The sequence below is a fragment of the Sceloporus occidentalis genome, unplaced genomic scaffold (genome assembly GCF_023333645.1).
Source record: "Sceloporus occidentalis isolate IW3139 unplaced genomic scaffold, rSceOcc1.0.p SCAF_2, whole genome shotgun sequence".
Classification (NCBI taxonomy): Eukaryota; Metazoa; Chordata; class Lepidosauria; order Squamata; family Phrynosomatidae; genus Sceloporus; species Sceloporus occidentalis.
In genome coordinates this window covers 65,181,345-65,195,280 of record NW_028316982.1, presented here as the reverse complement: position 1 = coordinate 65,195,280, position 13,936 = coordinate 65,181,345, and the positions used below count along the sequence as shown (strand labels likewise).

At 37.2% G+C, this 13,936-nt stretch overlaps 1 protein-coding gene across 1 annotated transcript in view; it reads right to left on the bottom strand.

Moving 5' to 3' along the window:
* Nucleotides 1-13,936, bottom strand: part of SORCS3 (sortilin related VPS10 domain containing receptor 3) — a 654,782-nt gene that overhangs the window by 171,184 nt on the left and 469,662 nt on the right. The gene's annotated exons all lie outside the window — the stretch shown is intronic.

Genomic DNA, 13,936 nt, shown 5'->3' with positions numbered 1-13,936 from the left:
CCTAAATGAAACCCTGCAGGCTTGATGCAGTTGAAGTATAATTTACAAACCCATTATTCAGAGTTTTATCTCAGTTTCTATTATTTGTTGAATACATAATCACATACTACAATTTTTATGTGATTTTCCCCCCACTGATTTTCAGGAAAAAGGCTGAAGCTAGTTAGGTTCATTTGTACCAAAGCTAAGTGGCTTTGGTATGCTTTTCACCAGACAAACAACCCCCTTTCTTTGAGGCCTTTCTAGACAGATTGCTGTATAATTTGCTCTAACAATTTCCTGAGCATCCAAGCCAGCCTAACCTGAGGAACTATAGTCTCATTAGTCTGACCTCAACACATGGAAAATTGCTAGAACAAATTGTTAGGCAATCAATTTATAACCTTGGAAATTGTTAGCTGCCAGCATGGATTTCTTAAGAACAAGACCAATCCAATCTAAACCAATCTAATTTCTCCTTTTGAGAAAAGCTGGTTTAATGGACAAAGAAAATATAGTCATCATAACCCTACTCTACTTCTGACACAGCATTATATGACACTCTCAGAATAAACCAGAGGAATACTGTCAAAGGTCAATTTAAAAGGGAAAATGTCAGTGCAAAAATCAATGAAAAACGTTCCATGAGGGGACACTTTCTAGGCAACAACTTCTCTTATTGCTTAATAGTAACAAATGTGATTGCATCTTTTCTGCTTGAGTGAATGAAAACACCAATAGGATGAGACCTACTATAGGGCTTGAAACATACAATTATATGAATGTACACCAGTTTCCATTCTGATACACTGATGTTCAAATGAGACATTCCATTTTAACTTTTTAATGTCTATGGAGATTATCAGAAGTGTGTGTGTGTGGGGGGGGGGTAATGACAGGAGAAGGAAGAGAGTGAAGCATCATATTCCCATCCTTACTGTGTGATTATGCAAAGATTATCAGACATATGGCACTTATCCCATGATTATCCCATCAATGAAAATGAATTGCCCCATCACTTCAGTATTAACAAGTTATCCGTTATTAAGAAGTGGAGGTAAATGTCAGGACAATTCCTCTTCACTGATGGGATAATAACAGGATAATCATGACATTGTCTGATAATCTTTGCACAATCACATGATAAGGTTGGGAGCATCATGCCTCGCTCCCGTCCTTCTCCTGTCATTACCCTTGTCTGATAATCTATGTTTTATTCAAACATGCATAATTCTTTTCCAGAAAGTTCAGTTCAAAACCATTTACAATAACACAAATACCAATAAAAACCAATAATACAGTAAATGAACTCAACAACAATATGTAAGCAACAAAGCAGAGTCACAAATCATGTTGTAACTATGCCAGTGTAGGCAAAGCCATCAGCGGAGAGCCTGGGAAGGAAGGAAAAAATAAGTTGGTTGAAGTGAGATTATTTCTTCTTTTTTTGCCACTTTGTGTGATCCTAGAAAAAGCACAACCATTTAGCATAGTGCACTGTTAGGATTTGGGCCCACCAATGCAGAAATTGGGGCTTTTAAATAGTGGCTAAATCTTCATTTTACCCAACTAAATGTTTGTAAATTAAATTTGCCAATGCAGAAACGGAAAACAGAAACAAAAAGCCAGTAGATTATTGTTCTCTTTGCCATTCTGAAAAACCATAACTATTTTCATTCTGTATGTCAAGTAGAAGATTTAAAAATATGTAAATTATTAATTGTAAAATATGAAAAAAGAAGCTGACAAATAGCAAATTGAAAATTAATGAAGAAACTGTCACCCCAAGAAAATGTTGCTGCACAATGACTTTATGGAATACAAAACAGAAAACAATTTTCAGTTGAAGTTTTAAATACAAGACATTTCTCAGCCTTCAAATTTTCTTTGCATGTTCATTTTTGTTCTTCTTAGAAGCTCCAAGAAGCATTAACTATTTATTGGTCAAGATAAAAGTGCAAGAGCTTTTTGGTAAGGATTAAAATGCAATACATCAAGTATGTGTTTCCTTTAAAATGTATTTTTAGAGTTTTGCAGTCCTGTTTTGAAAAGCTTTTGGCCCATGAAAAAGACACAATGAACCAAGGCAAGTTTTCTTTCCTTTGTATTTATTTTATGTATTTATTCATATACCAGTACTTTATTTATTTTATTTATTTATATGTTCATATACTTTATTTACAAAAAAACAGTGTTCCAATAAAGATCACAATCACAGCATGGTTATTTCTACCATATATGTGAAACATTTATATCCTATCTTATAGCACTTGGTCAGTTGCTTTTAAAATGTTTAAAATGTTCCAATGTCTCTTTCCTTTTCCCACCTTGCCCTTTGTCTCTTGGTTAACTTGTGTATATTTTATGTGATTTTATATACAGATGTTTTAATTGTTTGAATTCTATATCAATTTTAATCAGTTTATCTATGAGCTGCCTTGGGTCCCTCAAGGGAGAAAAGCAGGATATAAATGAAATAAATATAATAAATAAATAAATAAATAAATAAATAAATAAATAAATAAATAAATAATCTTCAGTTGCTGAAAACAGAGGGGCTATCTGCACAGACCAGAAGGCCCACATTCCCCTCAGTCATGGGTTGTCCTGTATGGATGATGCAGGCTGTTACCCTCAGACCGAGATCAGGACCAGATTTTGCAGACCTGCTATAGATCCAGTGAATTTGTCCTGATTCTGGGGCAAACAGGCCTTAATGCAGGTCTAAATGACCTGTCATTTACCACTGAGTTTCCTGGAAACTCTGCATCAAACCCCAGCAGAACAGATAGCCCTGTCCACTTGGAGACTGATCAGTTTGGGACCTGGGCCAGGATAGCATAGCCTGTCTGCTCAGGGTCTGAGCTCAAAGTGCAGAAATAATCTGTGATAGAGGTGAGGAGAGGAGAGGTGGAATGTTTCCATTTCCTATAGACACAGGAAAAAGGAAACTGCTGCAGCTTCTTCTAGCTTACATATTCTTTCTCATTAAAAACCTTTGCCATATTGACCACACTTTGATGTTGCTTGGCCACAAACATCACTTGTGAAAAGTAAGGGTATGTCAAAATGCTCATTGTTAATAATAAAACATGTATCTGTCTCGTTATGAGGTAGGCATTTGATGGACAGGTAGGTATATATATATGAAAAATATAAAATAAAACATTAAACTATCATTAATTAAAACAGAGAAAGAAGATTCACTCAATTTGCCTTCCCTGCAAAGTTCAGCTGTAGTCCATCAGATGTTTCTTCCTGAATATACACTTCATAAATTTACCCAGAACTTCTCTCACCTGAAATTCATTAGCAAGATGCAAATGTTAAAAACTGGTATAAGAAATTTAATTAGCTTTATGGATACTGCTCTGAGTTACAGTTAGTAGTGCTAATGAATGATCAAGCACAGCTGGGGGAAGATGAGAGATGAATGTACACCATACAAAATACCTGACTTTGATATGTGTCCAGACCTCAGTGCTGGCTCAAACTGTGTTGCCTCTTTATCTTGCAATTAGTTAAACCACACTGCCCTCTCTGCTCCCAACAAGAAGAAAACCCATCTGTGAGATGAGATTCAAATCGCTAGACACTGGAGAGGCCTTTCGGGTTCGTCCTTAGATAAAAATCACTTTCCTGAGTGAGCCTTGTGAGGAGGAAGGAGTCAGCTTGCCATGTCTCGTAATTTAATTGAAGAGGCAAGGAACACTGCTCTCCAGCAAATAAATGATGCTCCCAGCAATGACTGGGGATATTGCCTCCCCTTGAGAGAAACTAGAATACCCTATTTTCTTTATTACTCTTCCCTCTATTATTTTTAAAGACTGGGTATGAGAGGAACTGATAGGTTAGGGGGAAGTTACTTGACTAATGAAGAATTTCATTCTTTTAACATTTCCCACCAAGGATTTTCAAGGCATGCTAGAAAAATATCTTTTCGAAAATAGGTCAGATTGCTCCTTGGTGCTTAAGCTGAAACCACTGCAAACTTCACATTTTGCTGAGATTTTTTATTTAGGAGAAAATTTATGGTCTTAATTTTAGCCTTAAGCATCAGGAGTTCATAACCCGACCAAGGCAACGTGCACAGGACACTCTTTCACCATACAGCCATGTTCCAAATATAAACATGGCCTTCTTTGAATTCTGCTGTTGGTTGGTCTTAGGTAAGTAAAGCGAATGGGCAATGTGATTATAAAGTCTGTAAACTAGCTCATGGCTGATGTGTCATACTCAGGGTCTGCAATATTTCCTTCACATCTTGATAATTCTAGACTAATAGAATTTTATAACTTTCACCTTTTTTGATAGGAATGTTTGTTTTTACAAAAATATTCAGTGTAAAATCATGAGCATAGAAAAATCGATTGCTTAGTATTTGCGATGTCAGCTATACAGGATTGAGACAATATAATACCTGGAATTTTCTTTATTATATAAAACATATACTGGTTTTTAAGACTTCCAATAAAGCACAGAAAACTATTTTCAGATACTTTTTCTTTGTTACTTGCTTTGAAATGTCAACATGTTATTTCCTATAGATTCTCCAACAACCCTAGCAATCATGCCATCTCAAGATGCTGGCATGTTTTCTAGAGAATCTATCATTCAAAGATGACACTAAGAATAAGTTATATGCACTGAGATTTTGTATCTGCTCCACTCTGAACACAGGTCTGCCTTTGACAAATGGAAGGGGAAATTTGTGTTCTTAGAGCAGGAGAATATTTTCAAAATACTTTTTTACTCTGAAAGTAGGCCTTTATCATTAATTCTCCAGAGTTTCATTCTTAGCTAAATGAGATTGGAATCATTTTCTCTGAAGTTGTTAAGAGCACATAAAGACTAATTGTACAACTGATGCACAAACATTCTCTGTAACAACGGGTGCTTTCTGCTATCATCAGAAACTAGTATTATCCTTCCCATTTAGACACAGTAGCTGTCCACATGCAGACTATTCCTTTATTAGTATATGTCAGGGTGCACAGATAATATAGTATATAGGTGAGGGCCCTGCAGTGAGGTCTCTATAAGATCTGAGAGTTCTGACCCTCATGCCCCCTACCCACACACATTACAAAACATTAGGATTAAACTTTTTTGGATGCTAATGGTTATTATGTAAAATTTTCAGCTTACTAAAAAGCTGCAATAGTTTCTTCTTTTTCAAATTAAAAGTGACCAGAAGGGAATAAATATTTTGCCACATTTTCACACATTTCTGGCTTCCATTCAGTTCCATGCACAAAATCTTACACATTGATACAGTTAAACTTAGGACAATACTGTACTACAATGTTATAATGCTATAAATCCACTTTTACTGCTATGGCTGCCTCCTGTGGAATCCCAGGATTTGCAGTTTAGGGAGAGAAATTTAGAATTCTCAGCCAGAGAGCTCTTAGGCCTCACTAAACTACAAATCCCAGAATGCCACAGCAGGCAACCATAACAGTAAAAATGAAATAATAGGACTATAACAGTGTGGTGCGGTATTGTCTTTAATTGCTTGTATTTACCAAGAGGGCATGTTTGTGAGAGTGTCAAGATGAGCCACTGCACCATTACGACCCACAGTGTTCTGAAAGTTAGTGGACATTGGGAGCTATAGACAATTAGGCTCAGGATGACAACTACTCCATCATGGCTTCAAATGGTTCAAGTCAAATGTCTTCTGGCTCTCATTTTATAGCTGGCTTGTGTTTCTGAATTCAGATTTTTCAATGCCTCTTACATTGTTGATAGAACATTCAAATCATTATAAGGAGGAGTGGAAGTATTATCAACGAGATCAAGAAATTGATAAGCTCAGCCATGTACTCATTTGGTAGTAGCTCCTGTCAGGGAATGAAAGGAAACCTTCAGCTGGTAAGACCAATTTGGTACTTACTTCTGCAGGGACCTGGCCTTTCCATGATTTACACCTAGAGTAATAAAACTCATAAGCAATTATCAAGCCTTCATTACCATTCCTGAAGTTCTCTAGTCAGGAATGAAGTTCAGGAGGAGTCTCTTTTAATTTATTTTGATGAACTTTCCCTATAAGCAAATGTGCGTACACTGAACCCCAGAGATTATTACAGCTTTTTTCCCACTGACACCACCTTTTATTTCAAATTTGATTAATGTCATGCAATTATTTTGCCTGCACTCATCCATCATGCTTAGTCCAGAATTAGATAGGTTTTTCTCTTTCTCCTCCTCCTTTGCTTAATGATAGGCTTGCTAATCTGTGAGGGTTTTTGGCTTTCCATTTTATGAGTCTAATTGGAAAGCTGTCCAATTGAAAGGATTCCCTTGGATAAATGTGTTTGTCATGAAACACGTCTGTCTTTTCTGATCTCAATCATGACTTCCTTCTTCCAGATCTGGTCCCACCTTCTTACGTTATTTCATATTTAAATTCAATTTGCTGAGTTTTTTTAAAATAATGTTTATTGATTAAAAAGACATACAGCACAAAACATACAACATAAACAAATGCACACAAACCCATTCAAACCCAAATCTATAAATTTTGTATATACATTAGTATCTAAAAAAGGACATACATGTTAAAATCAATAACAAAAATTTGCTGAGTTGTTTTAAAACTGGTCCTTCGATAAGAAATGCACAAATCTCTCTAACAAGATAATCTAGTGCAATGTCCCTTTCTCATTTAAATGTATTCCAATAATATTTTTAAGCACTGCATGCATTCTGGACAAGATGTCCCAACACTCAACAGGCCATTAACTAAGAATCCAGCATATGAAAAACAACAAAATCGAGTCTGGCCACTTTACAACATCTCTACTGTGAGGCAATGCAGAGGAACACAAGCTGTATTTTGTATTCTCCCCGATTCTCACTGGAGTAGACTATATAGCTTTTGTTGACAAATTGAAGAGATCTTAGGGTCAGGTAGGAGAAACTTAGGGCTCAAACAGACCTGACCCTAAAATCTCTTCAATCTGTCTACAAAAACACAATACAAGGTGTTGGTAATTACCTATAAAGCCCTACATGGCTTGGGCCTGAGTTACTTGAAGGACCGCATCTCCCCATATAATCCGCCCCGCACTCTCAGAACAACTGGGAAGAACTTGCTCAAAGTCCCTACTTCAAGATATGTTACTACTTCTCAGAAGGCCTTTTCAGTAACGGCTCCCAAGCATTGGAATAGTCTTCCCAAGGAGCTCCGTCTCATTACCTCCCTTGAACTGTTTAAAAAGAGACTTAAAACCTTTCTCTTTAACCAAGCATTCCCCCATGTTCACTGAAGTTATGTTCGACCCCCTTTTCTCCCTCTCACTTACATACACCTATGAATTGGATTTTAATTGTAATTAATGTAATGTGGTTTAAATTTTATGTTGTTTTAATAATTTTACTATGTACACCGCTTTGATCACTGCAGAAAAGTGGTATAGAAATACATTTTATTATTATTATTATTTATTATATAGTCTACTCCAATGAGAATCAGGGAGACTACAGAATCTAATAGTATCAAATAAACAGCAATAGCAATAGCAAGTACATTTCCATACCACTTATCAGTACATCCCCAAAATACAGGACCACAGAGATAAAGAAAACAGCCACTGTAGCATTTCTGTATATATACAGAACATATTCCACATGACCTTGGAAAGGCATAATAATTTATATGTCTTGGGACAGGACACAGGGACATATGATGCAATCTCTCCAGACAGTTGCTCAATCTACATGTGTTCTGATGTATAATTTCTGTTACATTCAAATTAAGTATTGTAGGTCCAAGTCTTCATTTAAACCTACAGGCACTAAGGAATTTAGTCTTAGAATCTATTCTATCTCTTTTTTCTTTAAAATATGTTCTTTATTATTACAGTGGTCCCTTCTTTTACATGGGGGATCCGTTCTGGAACACACACACACCCCCATGTAAAAGAAATTGCTTGTCTGCTTGAGCCACATTAGAAGTAATAGGGCTCATGCTCATGGCAACGTAGTGGTGGCACACACGTGCCATTGTTCCTTCTGGCACATGGTGCCGTTTCTTCCGGCACTGCTTTCAGCATATGCTGAAAGCAGCATATAATGCACCCGCATATGATGCGAGCACACTATATAAATTCTTTCTATAACCCCAAATTGGAAATCAGCTGTAGAATGTTGCATTTCTACAATATGAACGACTAAGGGAGCTCCGACTCTTCTATTTTTTAGATTAGAGAAGTGTTCCCCTATTGTGTTTTATCGGTCTTGTGGTCTGCTCCACATAAAGTTTCTTAAATGCACACTGAATAGCATAGATCACAAAACCGCTATTGCATGTGCTAAAGTGGCATAGTTGATATCATTGTTGGTCAATGAAATTTACAAATTCTGTCATTTTAGTTGTGTGGGTGCAGTATGTGCAATGACCACGTGGATGGTGTCCTACTGGTTTAGATAGCCCATCACAGTATTCTCATCAGTTTGTTTCAAGGTTTTACAATCCTCATGCATTACTAAGTCCCTGACGTTTTTGGTCCTTTTAAATGAAATCATTGGTTTTTGTTCACATCCTGGAATGTTTTCTAACAGGTTCCAGTGTTTGTATGTAGCCTTCTGTATATTCTTGGTGATATGATTAAATGGCAGAGTGCAGTGTACATGATTAGTTTGTAGTCTACATTGTTGTTTTTTAACAGTTCTAGTCTTGGTTTGTCAGCTGCTTTGGCCAACCCTTTGGTAATCACATGTTGTGAATAGCTCCTGTCTCTTAGTTGCTTGGACAGTAAAGCTTGGACTTCATCATGAGAACAATTACTTTTCAGTTGATGGAAATGACCATATGGGAAATTGTACCTCATGGTTGTTGGATGATTGATATCAAAGATAAGAAATGTGTTGGCATCTGTTGGCTTTTTATATAGTGTGGTATCTGCCACTTTTTTTATCCTCAGATCTGAAAAGTGGATCTCTGTCTTAAAGGTAAAAGTAAAGGTAGTCCCTTGACATGAATGTCTAATTGTAACTGACTGTAGGGGGCAGTGCTCATCTCCGTTTCTAAGCCAAAGAGCCAGGGTTGTCCAAGGACTACTCTGGTGGTCATGCAACCAGCATGACTCCACCAAACACTGTTACCCTTCCCACTGAGAAGTGGTACCTATTTATCTACTTGCATTTGCATGCTTTCAAGCTGCTAGGTTGGCAGAGGCTGGGATTAGTGACAGGAGCTCACCTCATCATGCAGCACTCGGGCTTCAAACTGTCAACCTGCCGATCTTACAATCAACAGAGTCAGCATCTTAACCACCTGAGCCACTGCATCTGTCTTACTGTGATTGAAATCAAATTTAATTTGATTTCAATCACAGTCTGTTAATGTTATTAATTGATGTGTGGAACTGTTTTAGGTGTATATTATCATCTCTCCAGATATAAAATATATCATCTAAATATCTATTCCAAAATATGAGTTTCTCCTTGTATGTGCTTTTTTGGTATCATAGTTTCATTAGTGTTGTCCTGTCTTTTTAAATATTATATTTTTAGTGTATTTGTTTTCAGCCTAGTGAGGCCAAAACACATTGGGCTTTTTAAATACTGAATAAACAGTTGACCACCTTAGAGCATGTGGAGCTTTTCTCCTCTTTGTTTGCTGATTACCAATAGTAATCTGATAGTGTGCCATTCTTCCAGGACATATAGCTCCCAAAAAGTAATATTCCCAAGGCCTGACTAACATCACAGTAAATGACTATCAAATTTATATGACAGAAGCAAGCTCTCTCTGATAGTATTGTGCCTTTTCTTCTTGTTAGCCACAGCAACTCCATTTAGGACAGGCTGTGATAGTAGAATATAGACAACAACTGCATTTTACACAGTTTGAAAACTTGTTGGTAGGGCTGGCATTGTCAAGCATAGGTCCACACTTCACTGCACCACAGTTAATCCCTGAAGTCTCCTGGCCCTAGAGCTGCTTCTTCTGGTTTTTGATGACTGTGCACTTGCCTTCTCCGTAAGGAGCAACAGTAAACTCCAGATTTGGTTCTCTTTTCTCATGGGTGATACTGACTGAGTAGCAAGCAACAGAACTGCTGTAAAAAGGGAGAAATCTCAAAGAAAGTACTTTGCAAAAATGAAAAACCTGGAATTTCTTCTACTTGTTGGATTATTGGGTTTCCATCAGGTTCACTCTCTCAGGACTGAATTGGACAAAGTCATCTGAAATATAGGGGGAAAGAGACTATTTAACTACATATGCCAGCCTGGGAATTGAGGTTTGTTAGAGGAGCTTTTCTCTGGGCTCCACCAACAGGGTCAATTCACATGAAAGGACATGGAAAAATGCCAAAGCTACCGCACCCTGGTTATGAAATACCCTCTGCTTAGGAGCCCAATAGGCACCAACACTGTTGTTATTATTGCAGGAAATGAAAACGCACATTTTTGCTACAGTCGCTGAAGCCAAATGATTTCCTCCAAATCTGCATATGTGCATAGTTTTAAATAGCCTAAAGATGTTTTACCCTGATTTAACCTGTTTCTTTTAAACCAGACAGATTGTTTAATACGTTCTTAGTGTATTTAAATTATTCTTACTGTTTTCAGTTGTTAAAATTGATTTTATCACACACAGCCTGGAATCCTTCAATGCAGAACAGAATATAAATATGCTAGAATAAGGGTCTCTACCCTGGTCATGAGGAGAAACAGGAAGCAACCACATGAGTGAAAAATTCTATTGTTTGCTCAAATACGTTTTTCCACAAACATTGCAATAAATGCACCAAAGGGTTTTCAAAGCAAACATGATGGCATCTCCAAGGGGAGCATGACTATACCGATACACTGCTGGTAGGGTCAGTAGTGACAGACTCAAAACAGAAAGATGTGAGGAACTGAGAAAACGAATAGGAAAATTAGACTATTTCTGCTTTATTTCACTTTTACAGTACTTTGACCATACCTTCATTCTGTCCTGTTTCTACTTTTATCTGTACTTTTTAAAATATAAAATTCACATTTACATTTGAATTTAAATATATTTTAGGATATGCATTTTAAAATATATTTTCTGTCATAAGGCATTTTTCTAAATATATTTTCTATCAAAATATGCATTCTAAAAGCATACTGTTATATTTCCTTTGAGCCAAGAACTGTGCTATAACATTTATAACATCCACACATTAGTCCAGAAGATGTGAACTAAGTTAGTTTGTGCTACAATATTCAAAGAACAAATTCCTCAGGGATCCCTACATCTGCACTGCAGAATTAGTGCAGTTTGGCAATGCTTTAACTGTCATGGATAAATGCTAGGGAATTCTGGGATTTGTAGTTTAGTTGGGCACCAAAGCACTCTAACAGAAAAGACTAAATATTTCACAAAACTACACATCCCATAATTCCAAAGACATGGCAGTTAAAGAAATGCCAAACTGCATCATTTCTGCAGTGCAGATACAACTCTACAAGTAGGACAGAAAGAAGCCACCGATTGGGAAACAAAATCCCATAAACCATGTGAAATTTCAGGCCAGACAGAACAACTAAATCCTATCTGAAACCAACAGTTTGAAAGAAGAAGCAAAGTCTGGCTGTATCTCAAACTATAAATCTTGTGAAGGCACACAACAACAACAACAACAACAACAACAACATTCACAGTTTTGTCTTTTTTATAAATAGCAACCAATTGGTAAATTGTCAAAACTAAAGCAATTGTGTCTTTACAGGCTACCCAGTGGTTCTACTGAAATCTTATAATTCCTATTCTTTGTGTTGTGAGGGCAGAATAATCCAGTACAATTCTCACAAATGTGCACAAATTCAAAGACAGCAATCATGATAGTTGAGGATATGTGGGATTTGACTTTTCTCAAAATATGTCAGGCAACATAGATCTGCTTCCTAATCAGATAAGATGTTTGTTATCCCCCCCCCCCCCGCCCCCAATGGCCAGGAATGTCGAAAACAGTGCTCCACGTCCACATATAGACTTTGGAAATGAAGTATCCTCAAATGGCATCTTTTAAGATTTCTCTTCAAGTGAATTTTTTTAATGCACACAGCTGTTTATATTTAATCATCTTTACAGGGAACTTCAGAAGAACAGTTTGGGCTGTTTATGTGAGTCTTATATCCCATTGTGCAGATGTGTTTCATACATCAGACAAAACAGGACAAGAGGAAAGAGAGAGAAAAGTGACAAACCAAAAGGAATGATATAATAAATAAGCCCCTGGAAACAAAAGAAGGAGAGTAATGTTAAACAGTTTTTGCCAGCAGATGTTTTGCTTCAAGTTCCAAATCCAATAATACTTGGCTTAGTGTTGATGAAGTAACAGGAATTGGAAAGTGGAAACAAATACAAGTTAGAAAACACTTGATTGAATATTACTTATACCTCTCTACAGTGGTGTTACTCTTTCAAAAAGCATTTAAGTAGTATAGTTTCTATATTATTTTGGCAGTAGACCATTTCTTCCTTCTTGCAATTTTTTTTAAAATGATAATAAATAAATCAACATTGTCAGTCATTATTCAACAATAAAACAGGTGCAATCATGTTCATCCCAGAAATGTTTTCATCCTATTAGTTTCATAATAAACTTTTAATGATTGGTTCAATATAAGTCACAAGGCACTGACCCCTGCGGTCCTGCCAAGAGCTTTCTTGTCATCATTGATCATGAAGATAAAAATCAATTTGAGCTAAAGAGGGAGAAGTTAAAAATAAATTGTGTGGATCGATTTTTGTTAAAACCAGATAGCTCCAAGTTAAGAGGAAGAGGGGAAAATATTTATATTGCATAAGGTCCATGAATAAATTTAGTATAGCTGAAAATCATGGCCCTGATCAAAAATTCTAACTACCTTGAATGCCAATGGATGGTTTCAAGGACGGAAAAAAAGCCACATTTCCTTTCTAAGTAATTAACATGATGACGTAGCTCCTATTTGTGTATATGATTCAATATACACTCTACGGAGATTTGGAAGGAAAGAGTAACATTTGTGTGTTACTTCTGAAATGTTTTAGGAGATTTCCCCCCCCCCCCCAAACACACACACACACACACTTTTCTATGTAATATTTTGTTAAATAAATAAAAATAACTTTCCTCTACATTGCCCACAGAAGTGCTGGTGGAGAGGGACTGCCAGTCAGATGGGCATGGCAGAGAGAAAAAGCCCCTAAAAGCTTCAATTATATCAAATATAAATCTAACAGGGATTCACAATGCCAAGAAGAATGAGTTAGATCTTATTCTCATTTATTATTCCATTCTCTAAGAGAAGGAAGAGCTTTTCAAGGATGATGTTGTTCCTCTATTTGTTGTGGACTACAAAAGTATTCTCACAAGATACAGCAGGGCTTGGAGACCATCTGGAGTGGCCTGCTGAGGAAAAGGAGCTATGTAGAAACTTGTTCTTTTCTCTGGTAGACAAGGGCAGGGAATGGGTTCTTGCACAGTAGTCGGTGAGCACCCTCAGGCACCTTGATAAAAAAAGAGGGGTTCTTTGGACTTGTCTTTTGGGTCCTGGGACTCAAGATGAGAAGATAACAGCCTCTGGGACTGGATTTGACTGGCTTTCTTCTTTAGGACTCAGTGCTTTAGAGGAAACCTGTGCAGACTTCCTGTCAGTAGACTGGCCAGGCCATGCTAAGTTTATTAGCTTGTCTCTGGTACCTGGATTGCTCATTCTTGATAAGCTGGAGAGCAAGTAGATATAGGTCCAGTACAGACCTCCCAAAAAGGGAGGCCTGCCAGTGCCTTTTTCCCCCCACAGGGAAGTTGCAGCCGCCAAACCGCGCGGCTTCCGTGCAAAGAAAAAAGAACCCACAAAAAGCGGGTTCTTTTTGTGCCACGCCAGTTACGCCTGATTGTGCCAATGCCACACTTGTGACATACCTGGCATGGTGCGACATGCATAATGGCAGTGCCTGTATACACTGCCATTGTTACGGTGCCAC